This window comes from Leguminivora glycinivorella, chromosome 4 (genome assembly GCF_023078275.1).
Source record: "Leguminivora glycinivorella isolate SPB_JAAS2020 chromosome 4, LegGlyc_1.1, whole genome shotgun sequence".
Classification (NCBI taxonomy): Eukaryota; Metazoa; Arthropoda; class Insecta; order Lepidoptera; family Tortricidae; genus Leguminivora; species Leguminivora glycinivorella.
Window position 1 is genome coordinate 3,023,023 of NC_062974.1, and position 19,002 is coordinate 3,042,024.

The window sequence follows — 19,002 nt, forward strand, 5'->3', positions numbered from 1 at the left end:
TTAATTAATGATAACACTAATGAATTCTATGTCTGAGATTTATCGCCCGTAAGGGTTACACGGTGTATATTACATAGAATTATTCTCACTTTTATCCTTTAAACCAAGATTTAAAACTCAAAGTTGCATATGAAGTAGTCTCCAACATATGTCTGGTAGATTAATTTACCTTTTCGCTAGAGATCCTTTAAATATTTAACTAGATGCAGAGTCGATTTATTTGCTTAATGCAAAGTAACCTCTCGGGAAATTAATTATTCAGAGAGCTAGAATATATTTACCTAAACTATTTACTTAGTGTCGATTAAATTTAAACAGTTCGGTCGCGTCCATTCGAGAATATTGGAAATACTCGTAACAGCTGTTGAGAAACAATTTACCTTCGAATACCATTTATTAAATGAATAAAGGAATAATATTTTACTAGCTAATTAATGCTGTAAGTGAAACTACAAATGATTTTTATTTTATTTTGAGGAACACTTGATATTTTCCCAATATCTGCCAGTCGATTTTCGGTGAAGGAAAACATCGCGAGGAAACCGGACTTATCTCAATAAGGCAAGAAGGGAAGGGTTCTTCGGATTGGAAAGTCAGATGGCAGTTGCTTTCGGAAAACTAGTGCCTACGCCAAATATTGGGATTAGTTGTCAAAGCGGCCCGCTAGCTCAAGAACTAATGCTGGGATAAAGGAAGATGATGACTTAATTAACTTACAAAATGTGAGTACCTAACTTATTCTTATTCATTGCGAATGAGAGTCATTCAGTGTGTCGTCGATGTAATTATCATAGAATTGAAAACTGACAGTGTTGGTGGGATATGTACCTAAATAAAGTTAATTAAAGGGTGCTTATTGCTCAATTACTTATAAATTCCATATGAATTAAAAGCATTTCCTCCACCTTAGCCAAAATATACAATAAAATGTCTGAAACGTCTTTCCACGAACGAACGAAGATAAGTTGCCGCGCCTAACAAATTTGAAGTTAGCCGCAAGTACATTCTTTATACGTTTCACGAAATGAGATTTACGTCGAACAATAAATTACGGGATAAACAATATTAATAAAAACGATATAAAAACCGGGGTTATCACCCGGAACCGACGAGGGTTCTAGTAAAACGAAAGATATCGGTAATAAAATCAACCTTGTTATGAAAACTATTAGAGTTCATGCTTAGGAGTCGTGAAGTAGCGGTATCTAAGGGGTTAATCATTATAAAAATGATGAAAATACAAACAGTATTCGAACGTTGATAAATAAGAGGAAATTTTGAGCTCAACTTGAAACGTGAACGCGTACCTACCATGCTTGTATGAGTGAGATATGATAGGTTGACTGTTCGCGTTTGTGACAGGCGGTAACTGTGTGGTAACCGAGAGGGGGTGGGCGGTGGGCGGCACTTTCAGTGGGGAACGGGAGTGGCCATACTGTACATTATAGTACTCTTTATTATACGTAAAGATTCTTCAATACTTTTATAGTTAGGTTAAACAAAGGAATGTGTCGCTAAAACTCAGTACGAAACGAATTTTGCCTCGGCAGTTTGGCAGGCGACGGTAAACCTTTATATCTCGTGAAAGGACGCGCTGACGCGACATGCGACAGACGGGTAGGCAGATCTGTCGCTTAAAGCGCGTATAGTAGGGATTATTTGGTATAATAACATTTGATATAACAACATTTCGTATATATTTAAAGGATATAATCACTCATTTGACATAATTAACATTTGGTATAACCACAAAATATCTACTTTTATTTTGTATAATCATTATTTCGTATAACACTTATTTATAATAACCGTTATATGGTATAACTATCTATTGATATACGACTAGTATAATATAACTAGCAAACAGTATAAAACATTTCATGAATTAATTTTATTCTTTTTTTAAGGGATCGCAGTTCTAACCTAACCTAACCTACTTTTCTGATAGCAGTACATATGTTTAAGGGTCACAGTTCTAACCTAACCTAACCTATTTTTCTGGTAGCAGCGCGTTTTGTGTAGGGGTCACAGTTCTAACGTAATCTACTTACCAGAGTAAATGATGGATCTAATTTATTGTACGATTGTTTTTTTTTAAACTGTGCTTTAGAAAGAATTTGTGTTATAGAATTTATTTATTATCGGAAATAAGCATTATACGCAAAGTATGTTATAATAAATGTTATTCGAAAAAATGATCATTATATTAAATAAGAATTATACAATTTGTTAGTATATTATTTGTTGTTATATGATTCAATAATTATATCAAATGGTCGTTATAATGACTAAAAATATATCAAAAAAAGTTATATCGATCGATACGCACCCGGGATAAACCTTGTAGATTGTATTGAAATATGTTAGAAAATATACAACACTTTTTATTGAAATTAAAATGATTTATCAACATTATCAGTTTAACGGTAGTTGTAAATACCGCAGTAACCCCTTAACTATGGTCCAAAACTATTTTTAATATCTCTGTTCCGGTGAGATAATTATTGAATATCGCAGTGAGGCTAAGCTTAGCACCAGTGCTCGACACGCTAATAGAATAGAAATTGAAATAATTTATTATTAACAACATAAGTGTACAGTGGTTATTCTTAATTTTATAAGGGATGATTTAAATAGATTATTGACATTTATTGACGACTTTAGATTGAAAGTACCTATCATCTACTGACTGGGTCACTGTCAAGCACTGATAATACTTTTTTAACTTAGGTAAATATTTTCATTACATACAATCCCTGTATCCCTAAACTAATCAAGGGTCAGTGCTACTCTTGGCAATAAGGGGGTTAAAATAAAACGAAATTGTGATATTGCAGTGACAGGTTGCCAGCCTCTCGCCTACGCCACAATTTAACCCAAATCCCACAATCGACCAACGGGAAGAAAGGGGATGGTGAAATTCATAGCTGGGCATTAACTCGTTAATCCGTTAATCGTTAATTAACGAAGTTAACATTTCGGTTAACGGATTAACTTTTAAGTTAACTTTAAAAAATGTTAACGGATTCGTTAACTTCCGTTAAATTTCATCGAGTCGGTTAATCGTTAATCCAGCACCCCAAGCGGCTCGCTGCGTCGCGAATATCACGTCCTGACTGCTACTGTAAAAGCCCGTAGTACTCGTACGGCAAAACCTAGTATTTATCGGTAAAAGCAGATCCGTCGGTTATAAACAGTCTAAAGACCAATTGGCGACTTTGGATCACTTATTCGAGATCTTCTAAATCTTATTAGACGTGCTAGATCGATCACTAACCTGGGAATAGAGTGCAATCATCAGGCATAACAGACAAATCGCGCAACCGACGCATCGAGTCCGGCGGGCCTTAGATTACTCTACCAAGTTATCGTGGCCCACAGCATCGAATTGTCGTCTCAAATCTCAATCTGAAGAACCGACGCACCACGATCGCGACCGCATGAATGACCCAATAATTACCAATCCGAAGTAAAACCTAGGATTTAGCCAACCAATGGCGGTAAAAGCCCGAAGAGACCGTAATTATTACATTTCGGTTTTTTACCGATTGGCGTCACAGGTTTTAATGGTTTTTGGTGGATACTAAGTAAATACAAATACATAATACCTACAGTGAAGTCCTATTTTTATGACGTGTTAACGAATTATCGATTAACTTTAACTTCCGTTAAATCTACCAACATGTATCGCTTTAACGATTAACGAAGTTAACTTTTTAAGTAACGGATTAACGATTAACGAAGTTAACTATTTGATTAACGGTGCCCAGCTATGGTGAAATTCTTAACCCGTCAGCGTCACCACACGGATTTGCACTCAAAAACTCACACAACACAAAAAAGAAGATTGATATTGACATTTAATTACTCTTAATTGGGCTACAACTGGATGGTTTTACGATAGTCAGCCAGGAAACATCTTCATAAAAATCTTTACGACCGGTTTCTATTTTCCCCATTTTCAGCGAAGCAGTTGAATTATCTTTGACTTCGAAATAACCATTGTAACTTCGACTGAACATTAAGATGAAAATTGCAGAGCCACTTGTAATAAAAACTCCTTATTGAACGTACAATAAAACTAGTCGAAGAAACTTTAAAGCCATTGTTCAGTACAGATGGTGTTTTTTTTACGCACTGGTGCAAGAAGTGGTTCATTATATGTCAGGTCGAAACTTCGGAGGGCCATCTGTACTGAAAAATGTACTATTTTCGTGCACGTGCAAATGGTGGTTCATATCATAACATAAGGTATTCGGTAACCATCAATAATAACCAAAGACAATTTATGTTTTGAAGGAAACTTGTGCAATCTGTGGATCCGCAAGAGAGAGAGAGTTTTCAAACGTCAGCGATGGTAGACTTCCAAGATCAAACAGTTATTTCTCATTGTAAACGACGTTTTAAGTAAAATAGAGTACAGTCAGCTGCAGAGAAAATTATACGCCTTGCATAGAAGTGTGTATGCAAAAGCGCTAAACTGTTAATATCGCTGACTGTACATGTATAACAATGTAAGCCGTGTGCTGCTGTGCGCTGGCCCTCGCCCGAAAACCGTAGATTACTGTATGGCGGCAAAAAGCCCGTATTTCACTATTCACGAACATCACACAACAGACGGCAATTCGGGGCAGGACGTGCTCGACAAATTAGATCACTGGAAAAAATGGAGGACGAACAGCACATATGAAAACTCGTATCCAGGCGTAACCTACATTCTGCCTGTCAGTAAACGGTGACCTGGAGCCGTAGTCTTTCTGTGGCGCGAAACGAAAACGAAACCGCGAAAGGTAGTCTGGCTCTGTAGATAGCTACGAGCGTTTCGTTTCGTGAGCGTTTGTGCCATTCGGCTACGTACCCAGTGGCCTAAGAATAAAAATAATTTTGTGTTCAAATCAGACACAAAAAGGTCTACATCCTCTGGAACATCCGTCATATTTTTTAAAAATACGTTTTACTATAAATGGGCTTACTCTTACACCGTGTCTTGCGTGGGCGACAGTCGCGCGACCGTCGCCGTCGCGTCTCATACTTCCATATTGATAAGGTTTGATTTCGTATGCGTCGCATCGCCGTCGCGCCACCATCGCGCGACCGTCGCCCACGCAAGCCACGGCGTTAGCTACGATGGAGTGAGGGAAAGTGTCAGTTCACCCCTGATTTGAAGGTGTCATATGAGCTGGAAAATGTTAAGGTAGGTATATACGCCGGCAATTAACGATTTATTTTATTCTATTTGCAAGAACGTAGTTATAGTACGTTGTGACACACTTGACAATCTATTACGTAATTAAATTTAGTGCATGGTTAAGTAAACTTCAATAACTATCTTACGTATAGATTACGTTCCGTTAGAAAAAAACCTATTTGCTGCTTGCTGGTATATTTTCATTTGCAAGATACCAGGGACCAGGGTAGTAAATACTGGCGTTGTTTCATCAGCCGCAACGCTGACTCCCCACGTATTGTCTAACAAATTACCTACACAAATTACCAGAGCCTGATTAGGGTTCTGAAGAAAGCAGATAGATTAACTCGTTGCGGTGGAAAATTGAACCTCTAATTCTAATTACATTGGAGCTTATCGAAGCATTTATTTAGTCTGTCTTATCACCAAATCGGAAATTTAAATGATTCTGTGAGTCTTTCAGGCTGTCAACGACTTCAAAGGCAAGAAGAAATGATATTTGTGATGGTAAAATCTATCCCGGGTCTTGACTAGAACTATCGCTATATTCAATTTCATTGATATTTGTATTATAGTGGTTTTAGAACAAAGACATAAAATACCGACTGAATAAAATAAACAGGAATTAGGATGTAGTTTATATAACTGATAATAATTAAGGAGGTGACTATATAAAAAGTCCATATCAGCCGGGGTTGAATACAAATTTACTATCCTTAGGGTTGAAAATTCTAATTAAGACCTTGAACATATATTAAGCTGCATACAAATGAATATATTGAAGTTCGTATCAAAAACAGAACAAATTATTAAGGAATCAGAATATTTAAAATGAGACTTACTGAGTCGGAACGTAAAATATAACTATAATAATTCATCGACAGTTTTATTTACCGTCGACCCGTCATAATGAAATTATTTATGAATAACTACAGTTAAAGTTAGTCTAGTTTGACCGAATTAACCCCAATTTGTGCCGAAATATAAAATGTATGTTGTTTATTCGGAGTTTGGCCTGAATTTTAACATATTCTCTATTATTTTAGTGGTTATCGGAGCGCTGTTCATTCGAAACTGTTTGTGGTGGAGTTCATTAAAAACTGTAAAATGTATACAATGTTTAAAAATACGGATAGATTCGAATCCCGGTAAGGGCATTTATTTGTGTGATGAGCACAGATATTTGTTCCTGAGTCATGGATGTTTTCTATGTATATAAGTATGTATTTATCTATTTAAATATGTGTAGAGATACAGGCGTGATTGTATGTATGTATGTAGATATGTACCTATATCGTCGCTTAGCACCCATGGTGTCCCCAATATGTATTTATTTAGATTGGTCGTAATTTTCAAACTTTATATACATAGTGACTTTTGGGAACACACTGAACTTTTATTATGGGACCAATGCTGAAATCGCGAAAATAAATTGTCTGTTCCATAGAAATGAGCGGTATCACATTCATTGTGAGGTCAAAAGTCACTATGAAAAGTTTGAACGGTCCTTTTTATTTCAACCTGTATACAGCTATTGCTTCTTTATAAATACCCTGTATATTTATATCGTCACCTGAAATAAATCACTCTTCATCACATTTCATCTACTCAAAGGTCAGATGGAACAAAATCACTTAAAGGGATAAGTTCGCCTTTGCACTGCCTAAAATATTACATTTGCCTCTCTAACTTTGAAACGAATGATATGAAATTAGTAGGTAATGAATATGTTGGAAATCATTTCGGGTTCAAGGAGGGGTAGATTTTACCAACCATCATCAACATCAACATTTCAGTAAAACATCTGTTTTCCGTCCCGTTTTCTTATAAATTATAACAAAATTTAATTGAAAGAAAAGTCTTATGTTATACCTAAGCATAAAGATCCCAAAGTACAATAATACAACAAGGAAAGGCAGAACTTTTTCCACGACAAGTCTTACCCTCCACTATTCTTGTTAATAAAACTACGCCGCCTAAAGCTATGAGGCAATCAGTGAGATACGTCTTCACGAGTGAGTCTTTTCTCTTAGAAAATCCTTGATGAAACACACCCAACATGTCAGTAGAAGAATAAAGTGCCAAATTCACATTTTTATAAGGAATGTCACCTCTTCGCGCTGCTTGCTATGTCAGAGTCAAATCATATCATCTAGACTTAGTTTCGTTTTCGTAAAAACTAGTGCCTACGCCAAATCTTGGGACTAGTTTCCAAAGCATCAGCAGCAACTCCAAGTCATGGCAAATTGCCAGGATAATGAAGAAGAAGAAGAAGTATATTCAATAAGTAAATATATAAAGAAAGCACACCTCTTCCTATCTTTGTCGTTCGTGAGGAATTCATAAATGCTGTCTTGCTCAGAATGACAGCGGTCAATGACGCTGTGCGAGTGGGACAGGAATGTAATTATGCGTGTGTGACAGAGATAGGAACAGGGGCACTGTACGAAATTCATCGTGCTAAGCGTTGTCTCTCTAGACAAAATTCAGATACCAACTCAATTAGTTACTATTAAATTTGTACTAAATTTTGAGTAAATTACAAATTTCCATGATTACTCCTCCGTTCGCACCTCACAGGAGACGCCTCTGAGGCACGAATTTATAATGACAATTACAAACAGGTGGCTTTTTGGCGGCGCTCCAGGTTAGCGCTTTACGCAGAGGGCCTTAAGTGAGTTTACACTATTTATTTTATTTTTCGAGTTTACTTTGTTGGCTACGGTTGGCGAGTTGATGGTAGTTTTCTAGTAGAGTCTTAGTTTCTTTTTAGGGTTCCGTAGTCAACTAGGAACCCTTATAGTTTCGCCATGTCTGTCTGTCCGTCCGTCCGTCCGTCCGTCCGCGGATAATCTCAGTAACCGTTAGCACTGGAAAGCTGAAATTTGGTACCAATATGTATATCAATCACGCCAACAAAGTGCAAAAATAAAAAATGGAAAAAAATGTTTTATTAGGGTACCCCCCCTACATGTAAAGTGGGGGCTGATATTTTTTTTTCATTCCAACCCCAACGTGTGATATATTGTTGGATAGGTATTGAAAAATTAATAAGGGTTTACTAAGATCGTTTTTTGATAATATTAATAGTTTCGGAAATAATCGCTCCTAAAGGAAAAAAAAGTGCGTCCCCCCCCCTCTAACTTTTGAACCATATATTTAAAAATTATGAAAAAAATCACAAAAGTAGAACTCTATAAAGACTTTCTAGGAAAATTGTTTTGAACTCGATAGGTTTAGTAGTTTTTTGAGAAAAATAAGGAAAACTACGGAACCCTACACTGAGCGTGGCCCAACACGCTCTTGGCCGGTTTTTATCTTACAAGTCAAAATTTAAACAGCACTAAATTTTAAGTGGTATAAAATAATGGTGTCCCAGTGTTCCTCAATTATTGGCTATGATTTTGACATAAATAACTGTTACGATTTGGTAAAATACTAATAACTAATACATTCTCGTCATACAAAGAAAAGATGACCAAGGCCTCCAAGTGTCCACAGCCGGATTCGAACCAGCGTCCTATCATCACCTCCTTGCGTTATCCCGGCAATCGCCACAGCTCATGAGAGCCTGGGGTCCGCTTTGACAACGTTTTCATGCATTCTATGAAAGTAATTTAATCTGTTCTTAGAATATTAGAGCACGTTTGAGCATGTTATTTTACACAAACCAATAGGTGTCAAATACATTAAAAGCTTCTATTCTAGAGTTCAAATAATCACGTCTCGTTGAAAGGGCCTTCGACAGACTACATTACTATCTCTTGAGAATTACCTAGAAGGTATCTTTATAGAATATACTTTGTGTTTTTAATGAAAAGTAGACTTACATTTTAAAAACTAAGCTCCGTGTCGAGGACGGCTTTGTCCCCGTGATCTTGAAGAAAAGACTCCTCGAGAAAATTGACTTAACCTTTATAGTTAAGTAGTTAGTTATATTATTATAATACTAAGTATACTACTTATAGTTAGAATACTATCTTTCCCTTCCTTAGATTTTATGAATGACACTGTTGTTTGTTTCTTTATGAATATAAACCTTTTTATATATGTATTTATGTGTGTATGTTTATGTATGTTTATGGTTATACTTATTTATGTATGTCTATTTGAATGAGTGTTTTGTGTTGTTTGGTTGTATTTAAATTCTACTTCTCATATTTCTTAGAGCCACCTACCGTATATTCTGATTATATTAACTCCAGTACCCAAAGGTTGTCTGGAAGAGATCGCTCTTAAGCGATAAGACCGCCTGTTGTTACCTCTGTTTAATTTGTTTTGTTTCTTGTGTATTACTTGTAAACTATGTGAGGTGTGCAATAAAGAGTATTGTATTGTATTGTATTATTTAGCATTTTCCGTAAGTTGATAACTATTGTGCCTATTATGCGTGAAAAGACGAGGTAGCACCTACTCTAGCCAGCCCGAACTAGTTATTAGTATTTGACTATTGATCTGACCTTTAATAGTGGTCTATCTTAAATCAAACAATGGTGAATACACCTTAACATTACCCCTTTGTCATACACTATATGCAAAGCGAACACTATAACATAACAATAACACAACGTACAAGTACAATCATATTATCTTCGCTTACAGGTCACTGAACAACTATCCGAATTACCTAGCCATAATTATGTACAATCTAAATATATAAAAGAAGAAGCTGACTGACTGACTGACTGACTGACTGACTGACTGACTGACATATCAACGCACAGCCGAAACCGCTGGTCCTAGAGATTTCAAATTTGGCACGTAGGTTCCTTATATAGTGTAGAGGAGCACTAAGAAAGGATTTTCCAAAATTCACCTCCTAAGGGGGTCGAATGGGGGTTCAAAGTTTGTATGGGGAAACAAGATTAGTTTGACTATTTTATTCGAAATGAATACGTGTTTCAGGTTTTTTGAAAATTTAACCCCTAAAAGGGTGAAAAGGGGGTGATAAAGTAAAAAAATCAATATGGGTATCGTTTTTATGGTTTATCGGGTCGCTGATCACGATAAATACAACGTTTTAAAAATCTAATGAGGCGGAAGTGAAATATCATCTCCTCTGTTGTGGTGCAAAAGGGTTTAAATATCAAAAAAATATATTGACTGACGGACATATCAAAGCACAGCCGAAACCACTGGTCCTAGAGATTTTAAATTTGGCACGTAGGTTCCTTATGTAGTGTAGAGGAGCGCTAAGAAAGGATTTTCCAAAATTCACCTCCTAAGGGGGTCACATGGGGGTTCAAAGTTTGTATGGGGAAACAAGATTAGTTTGACTATTTTATTCGAAACTTCACAGGAAGATTCCTTAAGACATATGACTTAATACGTGTTTCAGATTTTTTGAAAATTTTACCCCTAAAAGGGTCAAAAGGGGTTAATAAAGTCAAAAAACCAATATGGGTATCGTTTTTAGGGTTCCGTAGTCAACTAGGAATCCTTATAGTTTCGCCATGTCTGTCTGTCCGTCCGTCCGTCCGTCCGTCCGTCCGTCCGTCCGTCCGCGGATAATCTCAGTAACCGATAGCACTAGAAAGCTGAAATTTGGTACCAATATGTATATCAATCACGCCGACAAAGTGCAAAAATAAAAAATGGGAAAAAATGTTTTATTAGGGTACCCCCCATACATGTAAAGTGGGGGCTGATTTTTTTTTTCATTCGAACCCCAACGTGTGATATATTGTTGGATAGGTATTTAAAAATTAATAAGGGTTTACTAAGATCGTTTTTTGATAATATTAATATTTTCGGAAATAATCGCTCCTAAAGGAAAAAAAAGTGCGTCCCCCCCCCTCTAACTTTTGAACCATATGTTCAAAAAATATGAAAAAAATCACAAAAGTAGAACTTTATAAAGACTTTCTAGGAAAATTGTTTTGAACTTGATAGGTTCAGTAGTTTTTGAGAAAAATACGGAAAACTACGGAACCCTACACTGAGCGTGGCCCGACACGCTCTTGGCCGGTTTTTATGGTTTATCGGGTCGCTGATCACGATAAATACAACGTTTTTTAAATCTAACGAGGCGGAAGTGACATACCTTCTCCCCTGTTGTGGTGCCATGGGGTTTAAATATAAAAAAATATATAGACTGACGGACATATCAACGCACAGCTGAAACCGCTGGTCCTAGAGATGTCAAATTTGGCACGTTGGTTCCTTATATAGTGTAAAGGAGCACTAAGAAAGGATTTTTTTAAATTCGCCTCCTAAGGGGGTCAAATGGGGGTTCAAAGTTTGTATGGGGAAACAATGTTAGTTTCACTGTTTTATGCGAAACTTCACAGGAGGATTGCTAAAGACATATGACTAAATACGTGTTTCAAGTTTTTTAAAAATGTACCATTTAAAAGGGTGAAAAGGGGTGATAATGTCAAAAAACCAATATGGGTATCGTTTTTATGGTTTATCGGGTCGCTGATCACGATAAATACAACGTTTTTAAAATCTGACGTGGCGGAAGTGAAATACCTTTTCCCCTGTTGTGGTGCAATGGGGTTTAAATATCGAAAATAGCCATATGGATTTCTTTTTTATGTTTACTTCTGGTTCAAGAGATTTCAAATTACACGTAAGTTCCTTAGAAGAGCACTAAGAAAGGATTTTTCAAAATTCACCGCCTAACATGATAATTTGACAGGGACAGGAACAGGGACGGGGCGGGGCGGGGCGGGACGGGACGAGACGGGAGGGGACGAGCCGGAACAGGGATAAGGGTAGGGATAGGGATAGGTATAGTAATAGGGATAGGGATAGGGATAGGGATAGGGATAGGGATAGGGATAGGGATAGGGATAGGGATAGGGATAGGGATAGGGATAGGGATAGGGATAGGGATAGGGATAGGGATAGGGATAGGGATAGGGATAGGGATAGGGATAGGGATAGGGATAGGGATAGGGATAGGGATAGGGATAGGGATAGGGATAGGGATAGGATAGGGATAGGGATAGGGATAGGATAGGGATAGGGATAGGGATAGGGATAGGGATAGGGATAGGGATAGGGATAGGGATAGGGATAGGGATAGGGATAGGGATAGGGATAGGGATAGGGATAGGGATAGGGATAGGGATAGGGATAGGGATAGGGATAGGGATAGGGATAGGGATAGGGATAGGGATAGGGATAGGGATAGGGATAGGGATAGGGATAGGGATAGGGGATAGGGATAGGATAGGGATAGGGATAGGGATAGGGATAGGGATAGGGATAGGGATAGGGATAGGGATAGGGATAGGGATAGGGATAGGGATAGGGATAGGGATAGGGATAGGGATAGGGATAGGGATAGGGATAGGGATAGGGAGGGACGGGGACGGGGAATATATATGGTAAGCGTGTTCAGTGGATACATGTAGAAGTATAATGCCCCGCTGCACCTTAATCGAAATAATTGCGGACAAATGTACCTACATAGAAACCTACGGATCCAAATGAAAATCTTATTTTTTGTAAACGTTTGAATAAGAATACTTTTATTACGCGGGCGAAGCCGCGGGTAAAAGCTATTATGAATATAATAGTCAATACAAACCACAACGTCAATAATAATCGAGCTTGAATTATTCAACACTAGATAGTCTACAGATTAACGTGAATGAGCTTTTAAAATGGAATCAAGTTTACAATTAACAGAAGCAAAAAATAAGAGTCCTTGAATTAGAATTCAAATTAAATCAAATTTAACAATAAATAAAAGAGAAACGGAAAAAATACTAGTACCATTAATTAAATACTTCCACGAATGCTATTTTTAAATCGGAACGGATTGCGAATTGCTCCTTCGCACGTGTATCAAAACAACGTTTAACGTTTCACAGTACTTGCATAATAATATATGACTCATTAAAATTTCGACTATAGGGAAGTACATTGCGTACAACTTACGGCGAATCAACTTTTCCTTGACCAACTTTTTGGTGCATATTTCCTTCGGGATTTCATTGAATATTTTAACAAATAATATCTGTGATGGTTTATCACATGTTTAGTTACGTCACCACTCATAAAATTCACTATTATTCGTTGCACAACTTATTGGAAAAAGCTTATTTACAAACTATATTCACATGGATGGATTGTTGACATTAACAATCTGCTCTGTCAGACGAATGGCGTTCCGATATTGCGTCTTGGTTCCAATTACAAGTCAGATAGGCAATAATCACTAATATTGATTATTATACTTCCTGAATATATCATTCAATGTAACAATTAGGAACAAATGTGATCTTTTATTGCGAAGTTACTTATTAAATTGATTTAAATAATCTTTCACAAAATAATATTTACGTAAAAATATTTATCGATTTACGGAACGCTCCACTATTGAACTAGATAGGCATCAATATCAATAGCTCTGTCTCTCTCTAAAACACGTGCAATCATGCAGATGTTACTACTGATAGGTAAACAATTATTTGCTGAGAGAACATGGACATTAATGCCCAAGGCGTACGACTTAGTAAACAAAACAGTTATGACCTTTTACTTATGAGTGTAATTTAGCGGTTATCCATTGTTATTTGTCGCCAGTCGCCCCTTTTGTCGCCATAGTTGTCGCCAGTCGCCCCTTTTGTCGCCATATTTGTCGCCAGTCGCCCCTTTTGTCGCCATATTTGTCGCCAGTCGCCCCTTTTGTCGCCATAGTTGTCGCCAGTCGCCCCTTTTGTCGCCATATTTGTCGCCAGTCGCCCCTTTTGTCGCCAGTCGCCCCTTTTGTCGCCAGTCGCCCCTTTTGTCGCCATATTTGTCGCCAGTCGCCCCTTTTGTCGCCAGTCGCCCCTTTTGTCGCCATATTTGTCGCCAGTCGCCCTTTTTATCGCCTGTCACTCTTTGAATCTATAAAAGGGTCGGAGCGAGCCGACGCGCGGCATTCTTAAAATATATACAAGACTAACAGTGTCCCTGGCTTTCGTGTGTTATACTGGTGAGTGAAGTTGTTCTGCTATTATTTCTCTGTTTGTTTTTACTTGGAAATTATTCTAAGTGATTGTAAACTTTGAAATTGTGTCTTTGTTTGATTGTGCGGGGACAATATCGTCGTACAGTTGGACTTAGACCTGTGGTGGAATTGCTTTACCGTCAGTTGTGGGGTTATTTTAGTGTTCTATTTATAGTGTAGTGTTACATTTAAATTAATGTGTATAGTGAAGTTTTCTGTGCTTTGTTTCATGAGTGCCGTCAAGCAATACAAAGACTGGGTCGATGTATGGCTGGTGCTTGGAGATAAGTCTGTGTTTGGTTTTGTAGGGAGTAATTCTTGCAAAACTAAGCTTAGATTATAGCACGTAAAGGAAACTTCACTCGTTTGTTTAGTTGGTCAGTAAAATTGAATTTAGTAATTTTCTATGGGGTTATTTTGTGAAAGTTATAAGCCAGATCATTGTTTGTGACAGACTGTTGTCCGGCTAAGCGCTTTATACCTTGCGGCTGTTAAACATAAGGCGTTTAGGGGTCTTTTTGTTCCAAGTGGGGACTTGGACGCTTTTTTATACTTACAAAAGCGTATTTTCTCACCGGTCTCAAAGAGTCCAACTGTTAGATGGAAGTGAGGACTTTCACGATTGACGAAAGACATTAGGAGTAATCCTTGCTCACTGAAGTCGGCAGTATTTGAGGCTGGGGTCCTATATATATTTATATTTATTTACTCGGTGCTCTAGTCCATGCTGGCGTTGGTCGCTGGGGATTTCGGTTGTGATCGATCCACATCTAAGTAAAGTCTGATCGCAGCTGGGTCTCCCTTGTGGCTGGTACTGGTGTGTCCTAGAATACTGGATATATACACGGATAGGGCGATCTACTCTCTGCTACCCTAGCCCGCGGGCAAGAGCAGAGGGGGGGATCAGAACACAAGCCTATAGGTTGCCTATCTCAGCTTCGCTGGCTGAACTGTACAGTTCTAGTAGGGATACACTTGTACATATTCTGAACACAAGATCTATGGTAAGTGAGGGTCTGTGTTTCAGATATGTTAGAGTAGGAAAAACAATAGGATTAGGGTAGAGTCACACACTATTTCTATGAAAGTAGAGTTCTATTATGATTGGTCTTAAATTATAATTGGTCAACGTGTATTGTGGAGAAATAATTTAACTACTACTACTATGGTTTTAATGGACTTTAAATGTGGTGTTTACTATCTTAAAATATGTGGTAAAACTGGTAATTTATAAAAACTTTTATTACTTAATTTATTTGAGTGAAATTAATAATTGTGGTAGCAATTTCTGATTTTTCGGTGTGGCTGCGGGACACTTAGTGTTGCTAACTGGTTTTCAAGGTAAATTCTATCAAGTTGGTTAGGGAAACAAACTATTCCTTGGAATAAAAAGCATAAGTTTGTTATAGGGCCCAGTGGCATGCGAGCGCCGTCCACTGATGGAAAGTCAAAAGCTTAGAAAAGTTAGTAGACTTACTTAGTTCTCATAAAAGTTAGCGACTACTCGGTGTTTCGTTGAAACATTAGAAAGATCGAGAAGTTATGGTCTATTAGCAGTATTGGGGAAAAGGGGGGTTTAGCTAGGGAAAAGAAACAAAATAAAAAAGGGGTTAGTTCGTAGATAGATAGCCCTTCAGGCTTACTTGCTTAGGATCCTGATAAAGTGGTTTGATCAGGTCAGGGGTCCCATACCGTATCGCAAGCCCTTGCCCAAGCCGGGACCACTAATAAGGCGTAGCGGATGATTACCAAAATATTTTTTAATATTTATTTCATGTATGTTTCACTCACTAATTTTTATTTTAAAATTTTTTCATCACGTTATTAATTTTCTCACATATAACTTTCTAGGCCTAAATCTGGTAAAATACTCTTCTATAACACTATATTATTATGCTACATTAACCTTTATTCTTCTTTAAAATATAAATAAATAAAATTTTAAAAATTAGTCAAAAATACAGCTGATACTCATTAAAGGATCTGGGTTATTGCGGATCACATCGAAGGGTTCTACTTATTCACGCTAGATGATCACAAGGCCAATGAGCGGAGGTTTAGTTACATTTGGTTCCGTGACCAAGGGATCTAAGATGTGCTCTGTAGAACACATCTTGGATACCAAGGTTTACAAATAAATAATAGGAAGTAGCCGTTGCAAGGTTACTTTTGGTGCCAAGTAACCAGAATTTTAAGAACCTTATTTTATTAGCCTTACCAGGCTACATTTGTTGTTGTGAAGACGAGTGGGTGTGCTGTATTTCTGACTTATTTCATCTCTAAATAAAACTCATATACCTAATATTTTTATTCAATCGCTATTTCATAAAAACAAAAATAACTTTATTGTTAATAAACACGTCTGTAGTATTTTCTTCCATTGTTAATTCTTGCCGCGTTCCGAGCGAAGTTATGCATCGATGCAGAATCGATTGTATGTTCATCCCCTATCTTTGGTATCTTCTGAAACATAAAATAATAAAATTAAATTAGCATAGTAAACTATGACAAAATATATTTCTAGGAAATTAGCTCATAATCGCAGTGGTTGAACTAAATATTGTCCCGATTAGGCAATTTTAGCACCATTCGGGTTGCATTGCTACGTAGCAATTGTTGGCATTGGCGCATCTTGACGTTCCCTTGCGCCTGTGCGTAGTACTATTATTTACTCTGTGTCTTAATGTACGTTTTATAGCTGTTGTATAGGCGGGGCTAGTACGTAAATACTAGGTACTTATAGAAAAATACCCATGTATCTAAAATAATAGGAGGCGCGGAACTGTAACACTTTAGAAGAGTTTGCCACCTAGTGACCGGAATTGGAAACATAAGTGTGTGAACTATGTACAATAGCAATAGAATTTCATGTTAAAACAAATAGTTCTCTATATGTCTAGTACATTTTCATAGCAGGCTCTGCCATCTTCAGGGTTATTTTGAAAGCTCACATCACGTTTGCACTTCACACCGGAGATCGGATAGCTTCGACGCTGTCCTATATAGTCCATGAACACTCTTATATGTATGTTCCTGGCAGGCGTCTGTTATACAGAATTTCATTTATAGGCAGGATAACTACTAGTTAGGACAGTAAGTAGGTCGTTATCATAATCTAGATGTAAGATTATATTATCTCAGATAACCTAGGATACCTAAGCCCTAGATTTAAGACCTAGTAATACAAGAAGATAGGCTCTAGTCTAATGTTTATGGGGGCGCGATTATTTATTGTCGCGCTGAAGTACAAAATTGTAGGTGGCATTCCGCCATTTTTCTATGAATGCCGAATAGCTACACGCATGTGGTACTATGACAAGTACATCCTTCGATGGATGGTTTGTTTGCATTTCAGTTGTAACTCTATAATCTACAAATTGGCTCACAGGATTTCATACATCATACAATAATTTGGCATAGTCTTGGTATCAAATATTCTTACTGTAGCGCAGCCGTGAGAAGAACAGATGTCTGTCTGTTAGGTTATACGTAAAAATCATGTTAGGACTAATTTAGTTCATTAGCTTATAAATCATCATATATTTTCATATTACATCCGTAGTAAACAAGCATACGTCCCTCTTGATGGTGAGAGCTCACCGTAGCCTATGTCTGCCAATTATTTCAATAAATTAAATGCACTGTACGAATTTCAACTTTCTATAGGTATACATTTTTACTGTAGTAATACAAATAAGTATGTATGTATAAATAAGATTTTCAATAGCTCCATATGACATGAGTTCGATACCTCACATGATAAGCTGTAGGCTAGTCTAAAATAGTAAGTGTAAAACCATACAATCATTATGTTCGGTAGATTGTGTACACAGCTTTTATACAATATTACACAAGTCAGGAGTATGCCAACATACTGTACTTCATTACAACCATGTCAAACATATCCTACAAAATATTAGCATTACCAGCATCTGGGAGGTCGTACCTCGCCATACCTTAACTCCACCACTGCTTGATCATTGTCACAATTGCTTAATGAATTTCATGAAAATTGATTGAAATTTGTAATATTCCTGTTAAGTAGGCATAGATAATAAGCACTATTATCATTATAAAACCATATTTTACTGAGGTTCAGAAATAGTATGTAGTATGTGGTACGCATTAAGTATGTAAACTTACCTAACATGACCGGGTCCAGTCTGATTGTCGGATTACTTTGTTACTGGTAGTGCAGATTAGTGAGTCCTCAGTACACTGAAAGGAAATAGTCAGACATTAGAAATATTCATATAGATAGTGTAAGAAAGGGGTTCATTTTAGAGTTAGGTTCTGCCAAATAGGGTTCAATATTATTTCATTTATCTACTCACGGGGGCGCGTCGCTTAATTTTGGAACTAAGACACGCCCTGAGAAATATTGTGTCAGAAAAAACAACGCATACAGCAAAATGTACAAAAGAAAAAAAAAATATTAAAAAGTTTGAGAACCCCTGCCTAGCAGTTCATATCTACATGAGCTAGGACATAAATGAGTTAGTAATAAGTTTGCTTAACCAATAAAATTAGGATAAATTAATGTAAGTTCAATTTTCACTTCATCGCTTATTGCCATCGCTATACTTCGTCTAAATTATCTAAATATAATATTAATGCCATGAGCTGTTCACTTTTAAATTTAATAATTAGAACATGTTATTATAATAAAACATAAGTACCTTTCATTTATATGAAGTCAGTAGATGTGTGAAGGAAAAGTCCGACTTGAGGCGTGGCCTCTCGGGTAAAACCTGAAATTATATATATGAAAAGATTAGTTAAAATAGGGTGTATGTATGTTTAAGGAATCTTATTTATAAATACTCGTCATTAAGATTGTTTATATTTATCTAGTTCATTCACA

General features: G+C 37.0%; 1 protein-coding gene and 1 long non-coding RNA gene across 3 annotated transcripts in view; both read right to left on the minus strand.

Annotated features, from left to right (window-relative positions):
- The window catches only part of LOC125225734 (neurogenic protein big brain), a 206,366-nt gene that overhangs the window by 63,532 nt on the left and 123,832 nt on the right, over positions 1-19,002 (minus strand). The window lies entirely within an intron of this gene.
- Positions 16,197-18,854, minus strand: LOC125225737. The gene is made up of 3 exons (XR_007177009.1): positions 18,818-18,854; positions 18,282-18,356; positions 16,197-16,601 (listed from the first exon to the last, which is right to left on the minus strand). It is a non-coding gene; the product is annotated as an uncharacterized LOC125225737 (long non-coding RNA).